This window comes from Bufo bufo, chromosome 6 (genome assembly GCF_905171765.1).
Source record: "Bufo bufo chromosome 6, aBufBuf1.1, whole genome shotgun sequence".
NCBI lineage: Eukaryota > Metazoa > Chordata > Amphibia > Anura > Bufonidae > Bufo > Bufo bufo.
Window position 1 is genome coordinate 38,005,323 of NC_053394.1, and position 16,477 is coordinate 38,021,799.

General features: G+C 45.9%; 1 pseudogene; it reads left to right on the forward strand.

The window, feature by feature from the left end:
* The window catches only part of LOC121003107, a 363,872-nt pseudogene that overhangs the window by 315,353 nt on the left and 32,042 nt on the right, over positions 1-16,477 (forward strand).

The window sequence follows — 16,477 nt, forward strand, 5'->3', positions numbered from 1 at the left end:
TGTGAGGCTGGCTGTGATTGGTCAAGACACCTGCTCAGTGTGAGGCTGGCTATGATTGGTCAAGACTCCTGCTCAGTAACAAGAGTTTAACTATTCTGATATCTATGCTTTCTGTTGTGTTTGAGCTTACCTTACATTTATATAGTGAATCTTAAAGGGATTTAACCCCTCTAACCTAAACATATGTTCATGTCCAGACTAATACGAAGAGGGTGCAGCCGGGCACCCTGTATTAACAGACCTCCCCTTGGGCACCTTAAGTAAGTGATTGACAGGTTATAAAAACCTGTTTTTGGGGAAAATAGAGCCACAGTGAGGTTTAATAAGGCCAGCTTAGGATTCTTCGTATTAGTCTGGACATGAGCATATGTTTAGGTTAGAGGGGTTAAATTTAATGACAGAATCCCTTTAAAGAAATTTCAATAATCCGCATGCTTGATAAAGACCAACTAAGGTTGAAATGTCGCTGTATTCTAGCTGCTTGAGTGAATAAATCACTGTTTTTTCACCATCTACCGGCGAGTGCTGCGGATTATTGAAATTTCTGGAAGAGTTGGGACCCCCAGCCAGGATCCCTATCTGCGTGCACCATCTGGCTTGCAAGCCTCTTCACTGGTCTGTACCCAAGTGTGTGGGATGAGTAGTGCTGCCAATCTTTGAGTTTTTTTTCCCAGAATCCCTTTAATGGCATATTATTTTTTCTGTTTCTGTGAACACAATATACACTGCTCAAAAAAATAAAGGGAACACTTAAACAACACAATGTAACTCCAAGTCAATCACACTTCTGTGAAATCAAACTGTCCACTTAGGAAGCAACACTGAGTGACAATCAATTTCGCATGCTGATAGACAACAGGTGGAAATTATAGGCAATTAGCAAGACACCCCCAATAAATGAGTGGTTCGGCAGGTGGTGATCACAGACCACTTCTGAGTTCCTATGCTTCCTGGCTGATGTTTTGGTTACTTTTGAATGCTGGCGGTGCTTTCACTGTAGTGATAGCATGAGACGGAGTCTACAACCCACACAAGTGGCTCAGGTAGTGCAGCTTATCAAGGATGGCACATCAATGCGAGCTGTGGCAAGAAGGTTTGCTGTGTCTGTCAGTGTAGTGTCCAGAGCATGGAGGCACTACCAGGAGACAGGCCAGTACATCAGGAGACGTGGAGGAGGCCGTAGGAGGCCAACAACCCAGCAGCAGGACCGCTACCTCCGCCTTTGTGCAAGGAGGAACAGGAGGAGCACTGCCAGAGCCCTGCAAAATGACCTCCAGCAAACCACAAATGTGCATGTGTCTGCTCAAATGGTCAGAAACAGACTTCATGAGGGTGATATGAGGGCCCGACGTCCACAGGTGGGGGTTGTGCTTACAGCCCAACACCGTGCAGGACGTTTGGCATTTGCCAGAGAACACCAAGATTGGCAAATTCGCCACTGGCGCCCTGTGCTCTTCACAGATGAAAGCAGGTTCACACTGAGCACATGTGACAGACGTGACAGAGTCTGGAGACGCCGTGGAGAACGTTCTGCTGCCTGCAACATCCTCCAGCATGACCGGTTTGGCATTGGGTAAGTAATGGTGTGGGGTGGCATTTCTTTGGAGGGCCGCACAGCCCTCCATGTGCTCGCCAGAGGTAGCCTGACTGCCATTAGGTACCGAGATGAGATCCTCAGACCTCTTGTGAGACCATATGCTGGTGCGGTTGGCCCTGGGTTCCTCCTAATGCAAGTGTAACGGGGTTCCGAAGGTGCACTCGGTCCCCCATTACCCGCAGACCTGTTGCTTAGCTTTGGGAATGAGGATCTGTGTTTGACCTCATTCCCAGGGCGGCGTTACTAGCTGGGTGGCTCCCTGCTCCTAAGTCTGCCTTGAGCGCCGAGCTGATCACTCAGTGCTCGACTGGTTGGTCTGTCGGTCATGTGACGCTGCCCACGTCACATGACCCTCACTCCCCACTATAAATACAGGCAGCCTGCTGGCCACAGGTTGCCTGTTAATTTAGTTTCCACCTGTGATTTGGTCTTTCCTGGCGTACTTACCTCCTGCTGAATTCCTGACGATCCTCTGCCTGCTCCTTGTGTACTTTGCTGCTCTCCTGGTATTTATGACCCCGGCTTCTCCTGACAATTCTCTGCTTGCTCCCTTTGTACTTTGTAGCTTTCCTGGTATTGACTCGGTCCGTTCACGTCCTGTTGTTTGTCTGTCTGTCATCCCTGCACTTATTCCAAGCTAGGGATTGCCGTCCAGTTGTCCCCTGTCATTAGGACTCGCGAGGCAAGTAGGCAGGGCCAGGGGTAAGGGTGGAGCGCAGTGGTCACTTCCCTTCCCCCTGTGTGTGTGTGTGTGTACGCAACCGTTACAGCAAGACAATGCTAGACCTCATGTGGCTGGAGTGTGTCAGCAGTTCCTGCAAGACGAAGGCATTGATGCTATGGACTGGCCCGCCCGTTCCCCAGACCTGAATCCAATTGAGCACATCTGGGACATCATGTCTCGCTCTATCCACCAATGTCACGTTGCACCACAGACTGTCCAGGAGTTGGCAGATGCTTTAGTCCAGGTCTGGGAGGAGATCCCTCAGGAGACCGTCCGCCACCTCATCAGGAGCATGCACAGGCGTTGTAGGGAGGTCATACAGGCACGTGGAGGCCACACACACTACTGAGCCTCATTTTGACTTGTTTTAAGGACATTACATCAAAGTTGGATCAGCCTGTAGTGTGTTTTTCCACTTTAATTTTGAGTGTGACTCCAAATCCAGACCTCCATGGGTTGAAAATTTTGATTTCCATTTTTAATTTTTGTGTGATTTTGTTGTCAGCACATTCAACTATGTAAAGAACAAAGTATTTCAGAAGAATATTTAATTAATTCAGATCTAGGATGTGTTATTTTTGTGTTCCCTTTATTTTTTTGAGCAGTGTATAACTGGTACATGACATTCAAAAACATGAAGTCACAGTAAATAACTCTGCTTTTGTCTTTAACATAGGAACTGTATTAAGGTTAATGGCAGGTCTAGCCGCATAAACACATAAGCCGCACTAGCAACATGTGGTGCCAACATTAGCACCCTGGCCACGCTTCACCTTCTGCCCATATTCTGCAAATGGCCATGTTGACCTGCTCCGGTGGCTTGATGAAAAATTGCCATACCGCTGAGTATGGCATTTCCCCCCACTACTCCGTGCCGACTGCCTGCTACCGCTGCCTCTGTGAACCCTTGCACCGCTACTTTCTGGACAGGTAGGCTCCTGCAAAGCGGGCAGTCTACCCCAGGCACATTTGGCTCCCGACCTTCCACTGACACCACCCTGCTGACTCGCTGTCACGCTACTACCTTGGCTCAGGAACTGCCTCGCGCGCAAGCTGGCACACTCTTCTCCTAATGATGATAATGAAGCCCCCCCTCTCTCACCGCAGAAGTGTGAATGGACGTCCTAATATTTGCAATAAATACACCCCAAAACTGTCTGTATGACAGGACTTTTCGTACAGAAGCAAAGGTGAATGGAATGGAAATAGTTATTTTTCAACTAAATGCACCCCAAAACTGGTTCTATCAGACAGCATTTTCAGCCCCAAAACAAGCAAGGATTACTGGAATTATCGTGCAAACAACCTGAAAGCAGTAGTATTAGAGCAATTTGGATCCCCAATTAGTGCAACCATGTGTAATAGTAATTTCTCCTATTATCCCGGCTGTACACTCCCCTATTGGTCCCTCCTCTCTCCTTAGTGTTGATAATGCCTCCCTATCCTTTCCCTACACTATGAATGATCTTTCCCTAAAACTGCTCAATCATTTTCTTTGCTGAATAAAGTCTTTCCTAGCACTGTCCTTAGCGCCTGTCTCGTCTCTTCCTGCACTAAGTACGTAAATGGCTGAATCCAAGATGGCTGAGGCTACTGATAGGGCTGTGACATCACAGGGCTGACTGGCTGCTGATTGGCTGCATGCATGGCCTTTTGGGTCAACCCTCGTACCCAGAGTTCTTAGTTCCTCGTTCTAGCATGTGCAGCAGTCATTTTAGAAAAAATACAATTAGTTATTCGTTATTTTTCCTGAAATTCAGATCGAATTCCACTTCGTCAACTTCGATTCGCTCATCTGTAATAGCAAGCATTAAATTTATGCCAGCTGTCTGGTGTGAATACAGAGAAATACGATATTCAGAATGAGCCTCATATTTATGAAGCACCTGTTCAACTTTACTGATAGAAGTCAGATAATGTGGGTATAACTAAGGGAGACTTGATTACCCTTTTTAATAAAAATGTTACCCTCTTAATAAAAAAAAACACAAAAAAAATACATAAATTCACCTGAAATCGGGGGCATTGTGCTTTCCATTCTGCATTGCCTGGGAGGGATTGACGGACACGTACTAGGAAATTGGGTGGGGCAGGGAGACTATACTAAATTTTGCAATGGGGCCCTGTGAGATCTGTGTATTTCCCTGTGTAAAGAACTATTCTTTGAGCACTTTTATGATACTGTTCCTTGTACACTATATGACAGTATTTTGTAGACACTGAATGATATTTAGGCACAGTATGGGGATTTTATCCAGCAGTATATCTATATTTTGACTTTTTCTGACACTGTTTTGTGTTCATTACATAACACTTTTATGTAGATATTATTAGGCACTATTATGTGGGTGCTATTTTGTTTCTCCCTTCATGACATACTTTTTCCATGTGTATAAAGGGAGCTGTATAAAGGGCGCTGATGTTTTTATTTTTCTATTTTATCATTTTTGAATGTATATTCTATAGGGAATAAACCTGAGTGGAGGACAGAAGCAGCGGGTGAGCTTGGCTCGGGCAGTATATCAGAACATGGACATCTACATCCTTGATGACACTCTCTCTGCTGTTGACGCTCACGTGGGGAAACACATATTCGAGAAGGTGGTTGGCCCCAATGGTTTACTAAACAACAAGGTAAACAGAAGACAATGCAGCTCTATTCTGTGATGTAAACCAGTGTATAAATGGAAATATCAATTCACAAGAATCAGCCAACATTATAATAACACCCACCTCCAATGTGCGAAAGCACAGGGCTGTATCACTTCATGGTCATTATATGTGATCCAACAGTACTAGTCTGATGTAGCACATCATTCTATATTTTTCGTGTTTGTATGCTTATCTCTTCTCCTCTCTTCCCAGACCCGTGTCCTGGTCACTCATGGTGTAAGCTTTTTGAAACACACCGATGAGATTGTGGTGTTGGTGAATGGCGGCGTTACTGAGACCGGCTCATATAAAACATTACTGGCAAACAATGGAGCTTTTGCAGAATTCCTCAAGACGTACGATAAACAAGACAATACCAAGGACTCAGAGCCTACAGGTAAAGACAATCTAGATTATAGTTGTATTGTAGATATGAAATCTTCTTTTACAGATCATATACAATTCATGTCAAATGCATGTGTATTTGTATCCTTTTAATTTAGACTTGGTATTTGAGGAAATCCTGCAAGTGAAAAAAAAATAACTGTAGTATTTTCAATGCCAGCCACCAGGTAGAGATACAGAGAGGTCTCCCACTTAAGGAAGATCTGTCACCGCTCCTGACATGCCTGTTTTAATAGCTTCATTCATTCCCAATGTAATAACAATTCTGGGACATCTATTCTCATGGCTCTATGTTGTGTCATTCCTTTATTATTTCTACTAGAAGTTATGAATGCATTGCTAGCAGTCTGCAGTAAGGGTACAGAGGGGAGGTAACCATTTGGAGGGGGAGTCCCTGCACAGTCTGACAATGGCAGCACTGATTGGATAGAGTGAGACTGTGCAGGGACACACCTCCCACTGGTTACCTCCCCTCTGTACCCTTACTGCAGACTGCTAGCAATTCATTTATAACTTCTAGTAGAAATAATAAAGGAATGGTGCAACATAGAGCCATAAGAATAGATGCTACAGAATTGTTATTACATGTGGAATGCATGAAGCTATTAAAACAGGCATGTCAGGAGCGGTGACAGGTCCTCTTTAAGCATTTGCATTATTATATGCAATTTATATACCACACTGAGCCAGGATCAAGTACACTTTACTATTCTTTGGTTTAATGGTGTATTCTGATAGGTAAAAGTTACCCCATCTCCACAGGATAGGGGATAACTATCAGATCATTGGGGATCCTACAGCTGGGAACCTCATTAATCACGAGAACAGGGGCCCCATACCCTCTGCAGGCCCCTTTCTGCTCCCCTAAAATGACCGGAGCGAACGCTCCATACATTTCTATGTGAGTTCTGGATATAGTGGAGCGCTGTACTCGGCTATCTCCAGGACACCTATAGAAATTAATGGAGTTGACATGTGCAACCAGCCGCTCCAGTCATTTCAGGGGAGCAGGGGGCCTGAAGAGGGCACAGGGCCCCTGTTCTTGTGATCAGTGGCAGTCCCAGTGGTAGTAGGACCCACACCAATCTGATGGTTATCCCCCTCCTGTGGATAGGAGGAATGCCCCTTTTTAAGTGTATCATTTCAGTTGTATATGTTGTGAGAGTCAAAACCTAAAATTTTAAATAATTTAGTATATGATTATTAACTGGGTTGATGAAAATTTTTCCTTGCTTGGCCCTTCAAAGGCTCCATGATTGATGCCATACATCTCACTGGTGGTGGTTGAGTAGTTGGAGTCACAGCTAGAAGAAACGTTGTGAATAAGATAAAACTTAAATAATTTATTGGATATACACTAAAATAGGGAAGGGTGTACAGGTCCCTAGATAAACATAAAAACAAAAAAAATGTATTTGGTCACTGGGCATATGTAAGATGCAGTCAGACCCCACCAGTAGCTATAACTATGTACGTCAGGTGAGGAAGCACTTGCTGCATCGGCTAGTGACCAAACATGTAAACAAATGATGGGTGAGAAATGGTAACCTAGCGTAGATATAGCTCCTGTGAAACAACTACTGTGACGTGATATACTCACAGGCTAACGTAGCGCTATATCAAAAAGGTATACCATGTCTTGGACTATGCCTTGCCAGAGGGAAGGGAACTATCAGCCTAACATGGGTAATCCTCATTGACTGAACCCCAGGTGAATTGTTGATCCCTAAACGCCCCCCCGTAGCAATCAATCAATAGTCCAGACTAATCCAGCAAGCGGCTGTCTGCCCTGAACAGATCACATATGGATGCGCTATGTCCGTACCCTAAACCTATTTATAGAGCTCGACGTTTCGTCATATAGAGGCTCATCAGGAGCTAGGTCAAGTACAGGACAAACAAACATAAAAGTGCCGTACGCCTCAGGTGGTGAGGCGACAGCTTTGGCGCTATGGTTGCCGTAATACGGCCGCCGCTCTCTGCAGTTTAAAAAGGGAGAAACCCCTCCCATTGCTGGGCGGATGAAGCGGCAGCTGGCGGTGTCACTACCAGAGCTTTGAGACGTTCTCATAGCTCTGTTTCTCCACCCCTGTGATGATGTCACTACTAGAGCTTGGAGGAGTTCCCTCTGCTCTGTTTCTCCGCCCCTGTGTTGAGGTCTTTACTTCATCCCAGCTGTCCCTCCTGTGTTTGATTTCTCTGCCTTTAAATCACCCCTCCTCCTTTGTAGGGTGTGGATTATACTTTTCATTTGAGCTGTATCTCTCGCTTGAGTATCTTCACTTGTGTGATATCTTTCTATGGACCTGAGTTCTGCTGAAGCAAGTACTTCGGATAGTGTCTGCTGACTTTGGATCTGTTTTCACTGCTGCTGCAGCTCCTTCAGTTAAGTGTGCAGACATTGTGTATTTCTGTTTGTTTGCTGACTGGATCCGAGGCGACCCCGGTTCTGTCCATATTCTGAGCAGGGCACCGGTGGCCATGCCCCTTCCACTATTGTAGGGGTTACAGTGGTCATCAGCCTTAGGTACGCGGGCATGTCTCGATCCACCATTTGGATCTGGACATGTGCTTAGCAGCATAGGGAGAGCTTTTAGGGTCTGACAGGGGTCACCCTTTATCCTCCCTAGTTTGGGTCCGGTCAGTAGCTTATTCACTGTGTATGCTCTTGTTGCTCACATACAGACGTGACATTATAATCCACCATAACCGTCCTTTTTGACATGGATCCGCTTTCTAACCTGGTTGACCGTATGCAGGGTCTTTCTTTGGAGGTAGCGGATCTCCGTCAATCTATGACTCAGCTTCATGCATTGGGCTATGCTCCGGCCCATGGAGTCTGTTGCGAGCCAAAGGTCTCACTTCCGGAAACGTTCTCCGGGGGGCAGTGAGAATTTTGTTCGCTTCAGAGAGGCATGCAAACTCCATTTTTGCTTGTGTCCCCATTCCTCTGGTAATGAGGAGCAGAGGGTGAGGATTGTTATCTCCCTGCTCAGGGGTAATGCTCAGACTTGGGCTTTTTCGCTGCCATTGGGGGATCCCTCCCTTCGATCCGTGGAAAGATTTTTTGTGGCCCTGGGGCAGATATATGATGACCCGGATCGTGTTGCTCTGGCTGAATCCAACTTACGTTTTTTATGCCAGAACAAACTGTCTGCGGAGCATTATTATTCTGAATTTGGGAGATGGGCTGCTGATTCAGGTTGGAATGATGCTGCACTCCGGAGTCAGTTCTGTCATGGTCTCTCAGAGAGATTGAAAGATGCGTTTGCTTTCCATGAGAGACCAACGTCCTTAGAGTCTGCCATGTCATTGGCGGTACGCCTTGACAGGGGTCTAAGAGAAAGAAACGAGACCTCTCTGTCCAGCCATTGTCAGTCTAGGGGCAGTGGTGCGGACTCATTCAGTGTGCAGGGGCCTCATCCTGTCTCGGTCCCCTCTGAGGAGGAGCCCATGCAGCTAGGTCGACTTGCCCCTGATAAAGGAGGATTTAATCCTCAGAGAATGGTGTGTTTTTGTTGTGGGGGCATAGGTCATTTGACAAATGTTTGTCCGTCTAGGAAATTCATGAACTGTACTAAGAGTGATAATAAGAGAAAAACCTCAAAGGTAAATCATCAAACTCTGCTTCATCTGCTACTTTGGGCAAAGTTGATGTAGGAATTGATGCTTTTCCTCTGACCTGCAGTTCCCGTTTTCTCCTTTCTGCCAAGGTGGCGCTAGAGAGCAAAGTCATTTCTTGTGAAATTTTTGTCGATAGTGGAGCGGCCGTCAATCTTATTGACACTCAATTTGTAGCCATGCATGGTTTTCAGGTTTGCACATTAGAAAAGGATATACCTGTTTTTGCTATTGACTCTGCTCCACTCTCACAGAGATCCCTGAAGGGCATTGTTCACAATATCCAGTTAGCTGTAGGTGACACTCATGTGGAGGATATATCTTGTTTTGACCTTAACGGATTGCCTTCTCCTCTAGTTTTGGGGTTACCCTGGCTCACTAGACATAACCCCACTATTGATTGGCAAGGAAGGCAAATAAATGAGTGGAGTGAGTTTTGTAGAGAGAATTGTCTCACAGCCACTTTGGCAGAGGTGTCTACTAAAACTGTGCCATCATTTCTCTCTGATTTCTCGGACGTGTTTTCCGAGAGCGGTGTTCAGGAGCTACCTCCTCACCGGGAGTTTGACTGTCCCATTAACCTCATTCCCGGCGCCAAGCTGCCAAAAGCACGCCTCTACAATCTCTCACAACCGGAAAGAATCGCAATGCGAACCTATATCTCTGAGAGTCTCGATAAGGGGCATATTCGTCCCTCAAAATCACCTGTTGCCGCTGGGTTTTTTTTTGTTAAAAAAAAAGATGGCTCTCTGAGACCTTGCCTAGATTTTAGGGAGCTGAACCGTATCACGATTCGCGATCCCTATCCCCTTGCTCTGATCCCGGACCTCTTCAACCAAATTTTTGGGGCCAAGGTTTTTTCCAAATTGGATTTGGGAGGCGCGTACAACCTAGTCAGGGTCAGAGAGGGGGATGAATGGAAATCGGCCTTTAATACCCCTAACGGGCATTTCGAGAATCTCGTTATGCCTTTCGGCCTGATGAATGCTCCGGCCGTCTTTCAGCATTTTGTTAACAGTATTTTCTACCATTTAATGGGGAAATTTGTATTGGTGTATATTGATGATATTTTGATTTTTTCCCCTGATGTTCAGACCCATCAGGATCATCTTTTTCAGGTTCTGCGGATTCTGCGGGAAAATAAATTGTACGCCAAGCTGGAGAAATGTGTTTTTATGGTATCGGAGATTCAATTTCTGGGTTTTCTCCTCTCTGCTTCTGGTTTTCGCATGGATCCGGAGAAGATCAGTGCTGTGCTTAAGTGGGAGCTTCCTGAGGATCAGAAGGCTTTGATGCGCTTTCTGGGTTTTGCGAACTATTACAGAAAGTTCATTTTGAATTATTCCTCTGTTGTCAAACCCCTCACTGACATGACAAAAAAGGGGGCGGATTTTTCCTCTTGGTCGGAGGAGGCGCTTGCAGCCTTTTCTAAGATTAAAGAGAGTTTTGTGTCTGCTCCCATCTTGGTGCATCCCGATGTTTCCTTACCTTTTATTGTTGAGGTGGATGCTTCCGAGGTGGGTGTGGGTGCGGTATTGTCCCAGGGCCCTTCTCCTGCCAAATGGCGACCCTGTGCCTTTTTCTCTAAAAAACTCTCCCCGGCAGAGAAAAATTATGATGTGGGAGATAGGGAGTTGTTGGCTTTCGAGGAATGGCGCCATTGGTTGGAGGGGGGCAGGCACCCTATCACCGTTTTTACCAACCATAAGAATCTGGCGTACTTGGAGTCGGCCAAGCGTATGAATCCCAGACAGACCAGATGGTCTCTGTTCTTCTCCAGATTCAATTTTGTCGTTACATTCCGCCCTGGGATCAAAAATGTGAAGGCTGATGCTCTCTCTCGCTGTTTTCTGGGAGGAGGAAACTCCGAGGACCCGGGTCCCATTTTGGCGGAGGGGGTAGTTGTTTTTGCTCTGTATTCTGATTTGGAGGCCGAGGTCCAGGCTGCCCAGACTGAGGCACCTGCCCGTTGTCCTTCTGGGAAGTTGTTTGTGCCTCCTGAGTTACGTCACAAATGGTCACCCCGGGAGTAGAGCCACGGTAGATCTCATTGCTCGGAGATTTGGTGGCCGGCTCTTCATAAGTCGGTGGAGGGTTTTGTGGCTGCTTTTGAGACGTGCACTCGCGCGAAGGTCCCTCGTTCACGGCCTTCAGGTCCCCTTCTCCCGTTACCCATACCTTCCCGTCCTTGGACACACCTGTCCATGGACTTTATCACGGATCTTCCTCGTTCCTCAGGGAAGTCGGTGATCCTGGTGGTGGTGGACCGTTTTAGCAAGATGGCTCATTTCGCACCCTTCCCTGGTTTACCCAATGCTAAAACGTTGGCGCAAGCTTTTGTCGACCATATTCTTAAATTGCATGGCATTCCCTCTGATATTGTTTCCGATAGAGGCACGCAGTTTGTGTCCAGATTCTGGAAGGCTTTCTGTTCTCGCCTGGGGGTTCGGCTGTCCTTCTCTTCTGCTTTTCACCCGCAGTCGAATGGTCAGACTGAGCGTGTCAATCAGAATCTGGAGACATATTTGCGCTGTTTTGTGGCAGAGAACCAGGAGGATTGGTGTTCATTTCTCCCTCCTTGCTGAGTTTGCTCTGAACAACCGTCGTCAGGAATCTTCTGATAAGTCACCATTCTTTGGTGCATATGGGTTCCATCCGCAGTTTGGGACATTCTCGGGAGGGGCTCCTTCTGGTTTGCCTGTGGAGGAGAGATTTTCCTCGTCTTTGTCTACCATTTGGAAAAAGATTCAGAGTAATCTTAAAAAGATGAGTGAGAAATATAAGCGTGTGGCTGATAAGAGACGTGTGCCTGGTCCGGACCTGAATGTGGGTGACCTGGTGTGGTTGTCTACAAGAAATATTAAACTGAAGGTTCCCTCCTGGAAATTGGGTCCCAAGTTTATTGGGCCTTATAAAATCTTGTCAGTCGTCAATCCTGTTGCCTTCCGTCTTGATCTTCCACGGGTTTGGAAGATACATAATGTATTTCACAGATCTCTCTTAAAACCATATGTCCAGCCCACGGTACCCTCCTCTTTGCCTCCTCCTCCGATTTTGGTTGATGGCAATCTGGAGTTTGAGGTTTCCAGAATTGTGGACTCTCGCATTGTCCGCGGTTCTCTTCAGTACCTCGTTCATTGGAAGGGTTATGGTCCTGAGGAGAGGATGTGGGTCCCAGTGTCGGACATTAAAGCCACTCGCCTCATCAGGGCATTTCATAGGGCTCATCCTGAGAAGGTGGGTCCTTGGTGTCCGGAGTCCACCCGTAGAGGGGGGGTACTGTCACTACCAGAGCTTTGAGACGTTCTCACAGCTCTGTTTCTCCACCCCTGTGATGATGTCACTACTAGAGCTTGGAGGAGTTCCCTCTGCTCTGTTTCTCCGCCCCTGTGTTGAGGTCTTTACTTCATCCCAGCTGTCCCTCCTGTGTTTGATTTCTCTGCCTTTAAATCACCCCTCCTCCTTTGTAGGGTGTGGATTATACTTTTCATTTGAGCTGTATCTCTCGCTTGAGTATCTTCACTTGTGTGATATCTTTCTATGGACCTGAGTTCTGCTAAAGCAAGTACTTCTTATAGTGTCTGCTGACTTTGGATCTGTTTTCACTGCTGCTGCAGCTCCTTCAGTTAATTGTGCAGACATTGTGTGTTTCTGTTTGTTTGCTGACTGGATCCGAGGCGACCCCGGTTCCGTCCATATTCTGAGCAGGGCACCGGTGGCCGTGCCCCTTCCACTATTGTAGGGGTTACAGTGGTCATAAGCCTTAGGTACGCGGGCATGTCTCGATCCACCATTTGGATCTGGACATGTGCTTAGCAGCATAGGGAGAGCTTTTAGGGTCTGACAGGGGTCACCCTTTATCCTCCCTAGTTTGGGTCCGGTCAGTAGCTTATTCACTGTGTATGCTCTTGTTGCTCACATACAGACGTGACAGGCGGGTCACGTGATGGTGGGTGTGTTGGAGGCACGGTGTATACCCACCCTGATGACCCGCCCCTCTCCATGCCGCGATCCTGCGCTGCGTGTCAACACACTCATAGGTATGATGCAGGGAACAATCGGCGATAAGGAATGTCAGGAAGAAGGACAGATGGGACAAAGGAGAATAGCGCTATATAGAATACCGCACATAAGAGATATAGATGACAAATACCGGCGGCTGTATATTTATTTGACCTCTATATGGCGAAACGTCAAGCTCTATAATTAGGTTTAGGGTATGGACATAGCGCATCCATATGTGATCTGTTCAGGGCAGACAACCGCTTGCTGGATTAGTCTGGACTATTGATTGATTGCTACAGGGGGGAGTTTAGGGATCAACAATTCACCTAGGGTTCAGTCAATGAGGATTACCCATGTTAGGCTGATTGTTCCCTTCCCCCTGGCAAGGCATAGTCCAAGACATGGTATACCTTTTTGATATAGCGCTACGTTAGCTTGTGAGTATATCAAGTCACAGTAGTTGTTTCACAGGAGCTATACTGTATCTACGTTAGGTTACCATTTCTCACCCAGCATTTGTTTACATGTTTGGTCACTAGCCGATGCAGCAAGTGCTTCCTCACCTGACGTACATGGTTATAGCTACTGGTGGCATCTGACTGCATCTTACATATGCCCAGTGACCAAATACATTTTTTTTTTGTATGTTTATTTAGGAACCTGTACACCCTTCCCTATTTTAGTGTATATCCAATAAATTATTTAAGTTTTATCTTATTCACAGCGTTTCTTCTAGCTGTGACTCCATTTACAATCGTGAAACGTAAATTTCCTAGCAGTGTGCTTCTGGTTGAGTAGTTGACTCCATGAGGTGAACAAAGTGTTGTATGGTTTTGAGTCTTCATCTGATTTTCTCTTTGTCTTTCTTGCAGTGCTACTCAATACAGATGAAGATGATGGTGAAGATCCTGTAGAACAAGCCGTCGAAGTAGCAGAAGACATTGTGACAATGACACTTAAGAGAGAAAACAGTCTACACAGGAGGAAGCTTAGCAGGTGAGTCTGACTGATTTATGGATTTGTAATTTACATTATGGCATAGATTATGCACGCCATCTAATCTGTAATTTATGATTTCTTCTCTACCTGCAACTATGTGATTCAGTATGAATAGCAGTTTAAGGAGGTCACTGAAGGAAGTAGCAAAGAACAAGGGAGAAGATGAGAAGACAATTGAAAAAGGACAAAAGCTGATTGAAAAGGAGACAGTGGAGACTGGAAAGGTACAAATACAAATGTACTGCAATCATTCTCAGGCAGCACCCATAGTAGCAGGTCATGTCTCCACAACAACAGCCAGTGTATCTGCTAACCCTCTGTCATCAACTGCCAGGAGAGTACCCCTATAAACAGTGCCACGCATAATATTCAAGCAGTGCGGCCCCCGATAAACACTACTGATAGCAGAATGCTGCTCAGTGCTGTGCCACCGAATTCAATGAAAGTATTCTGGCTGACTGCATCCACCACCAGGGGGAGCTCACTGCTCATACTGTGCACTTGTACTTCTATTGAACGCAATGGAAATATGGAAATAATAGAAATAGATCTAGCTAACTGTTCCTGGTGGCAGTTGCCAGCAGCATTTGTGGCAAACTTGTCTGTTCTGCTAGGTATCTGACAGATCTGTTATTCAGCTTTTTAAAGGGGTTGTCCAGGACTTTGATGTTTGTAAGGATAGGCCATCAATATTAAATCGGCAGGGGTCCAGCAAGAATAGGTCTTCACTTCAGTATCAAAATCCTCATCAACTCCTTTAAGATAAGGCTCATACTAGACAATGAAGATTGATGCATTCTGACAATAACATCAAGGTGAGATTTAGAGAAAAGTCGGGTAAAAGAAAAGTGGAACAGCTACTCGTAGAACCGATCTGGATTCTGCTTTCATGTTGAAAAATAACATCAGATCTAGAAGTGGTTGCTGTTGATGACTTCTCCTTATCCCTGTTCTATTTTTGATCAATCTGATCCAGTGTATCTTTTCTTGCAGGTGAAGTTCTCTGTGTATCTGAAGTACCTTCGTGCAGTTGGATGGGTTTACTCTTCCTCGATATTGGCGAGCTACTTTTTACAGACCGCGTCCTCTGTCGGACAGAACATTTGGATCAGTGACTGGACGTCGGACGCTGTGACTTATTTTAATCAGAGCTATCCAACTTCACAGAGAGACATGCGGGTCGGGGTGTATGGAGCCCTGGGGGTGGCACAAGGTAACTTTGTTTTGTTATGTATTTTATTTATAAAACCAAGAAAATAAAAGCTAAGATTATCAAGATAACAATTGAGCCATCTATGTAATACATGACAGCCATTCATCTTTATGGCTGCTACAGGGGAAATGTCTGACTGGGTGTGATGTCCTTCAGCTGTTAATTGGATCCTTTCTGAGAGGGGCTGTCTCTGATCCATATTCCTCTATTGTGTGGCAGTATTACACGCTATGGAGATACTAATGGGTTCTATATGTATTTTTTTTAGGTATTTTTGTGTTCCTCGGTGCTTTTCTGGTTGCTGTCGGTGCAGTACGTGCATCACGGCTCCTCCATTCACAATTACTTCGAAATATCCTGCACGTTCCTATGCAGTTCTTTGACACCACTCCAACTGGACGCATTGTCAACAGGTTTGCCAACGTCAGTTCCTTTCAGTCTCATTTAAAGTAATGTTTTTACTAATATAAAGGATAACACATTTTGCAGGTGCCTGAGCTCACAGGTTTGGGGCAGGAATGTTAGCATGTTAAGATAAAATTACCTTTGTAAGAATCCTTGTAAAGGTGAAGTAACAAGACATTGAGTTTCCTGAATAGTCAGAAACACCTAGACGCTCCACCACATAAAATAGTAAGAAAGACTGCTCACTACCTATCTGTGAAATTCTGCTTCTTTCTCCATTCACTCCTGTTTTTAGACTCTGGCTGGACAACATGTTGTCCATAATGATGTCGCTTGACCACATTGTCTAGTTGCTGCTGGGCACCATGATGGTTCATCCATAGTGATGTAACAGCCAGTAGCAGCTTCCGTATTATGAATGGCACATAGTAAGTAGGGTCCCTTTAGAGATTTTGCATTGGGGCCCAGGATGTTCAAGATTATTTTGACACGTTTTGTGGAAGATGCCAAACATAGGTGTGCGCACGGGGTGTTAAGCCGACTTGAGATTCTATCACCTCCGTGTTGCACTTCCGTCTCGTTTGTAAGTAGGGCTGGGAAGCGCTGAAAGCGCTATACTCACCTCTTCCTGGTCCCCGGCGCTCCACTGTGAAGGCTGCGCACAGTGTGAGGCCATGCTGTGACCTCACACTGTGCGCGCCCACACAGCAGACTGTACAAGAGGATTACCGAGCACGGGCAGTGAGGCGCGGCGGCGTCCGGAGCAGGAAAGGTAAGTGTTTATTTTATTTTACTTGGGGGCTGATGGAGGCACTGCGGGCTGAAGAGGGGCACTGGGGGCTGATATGAGTCACTG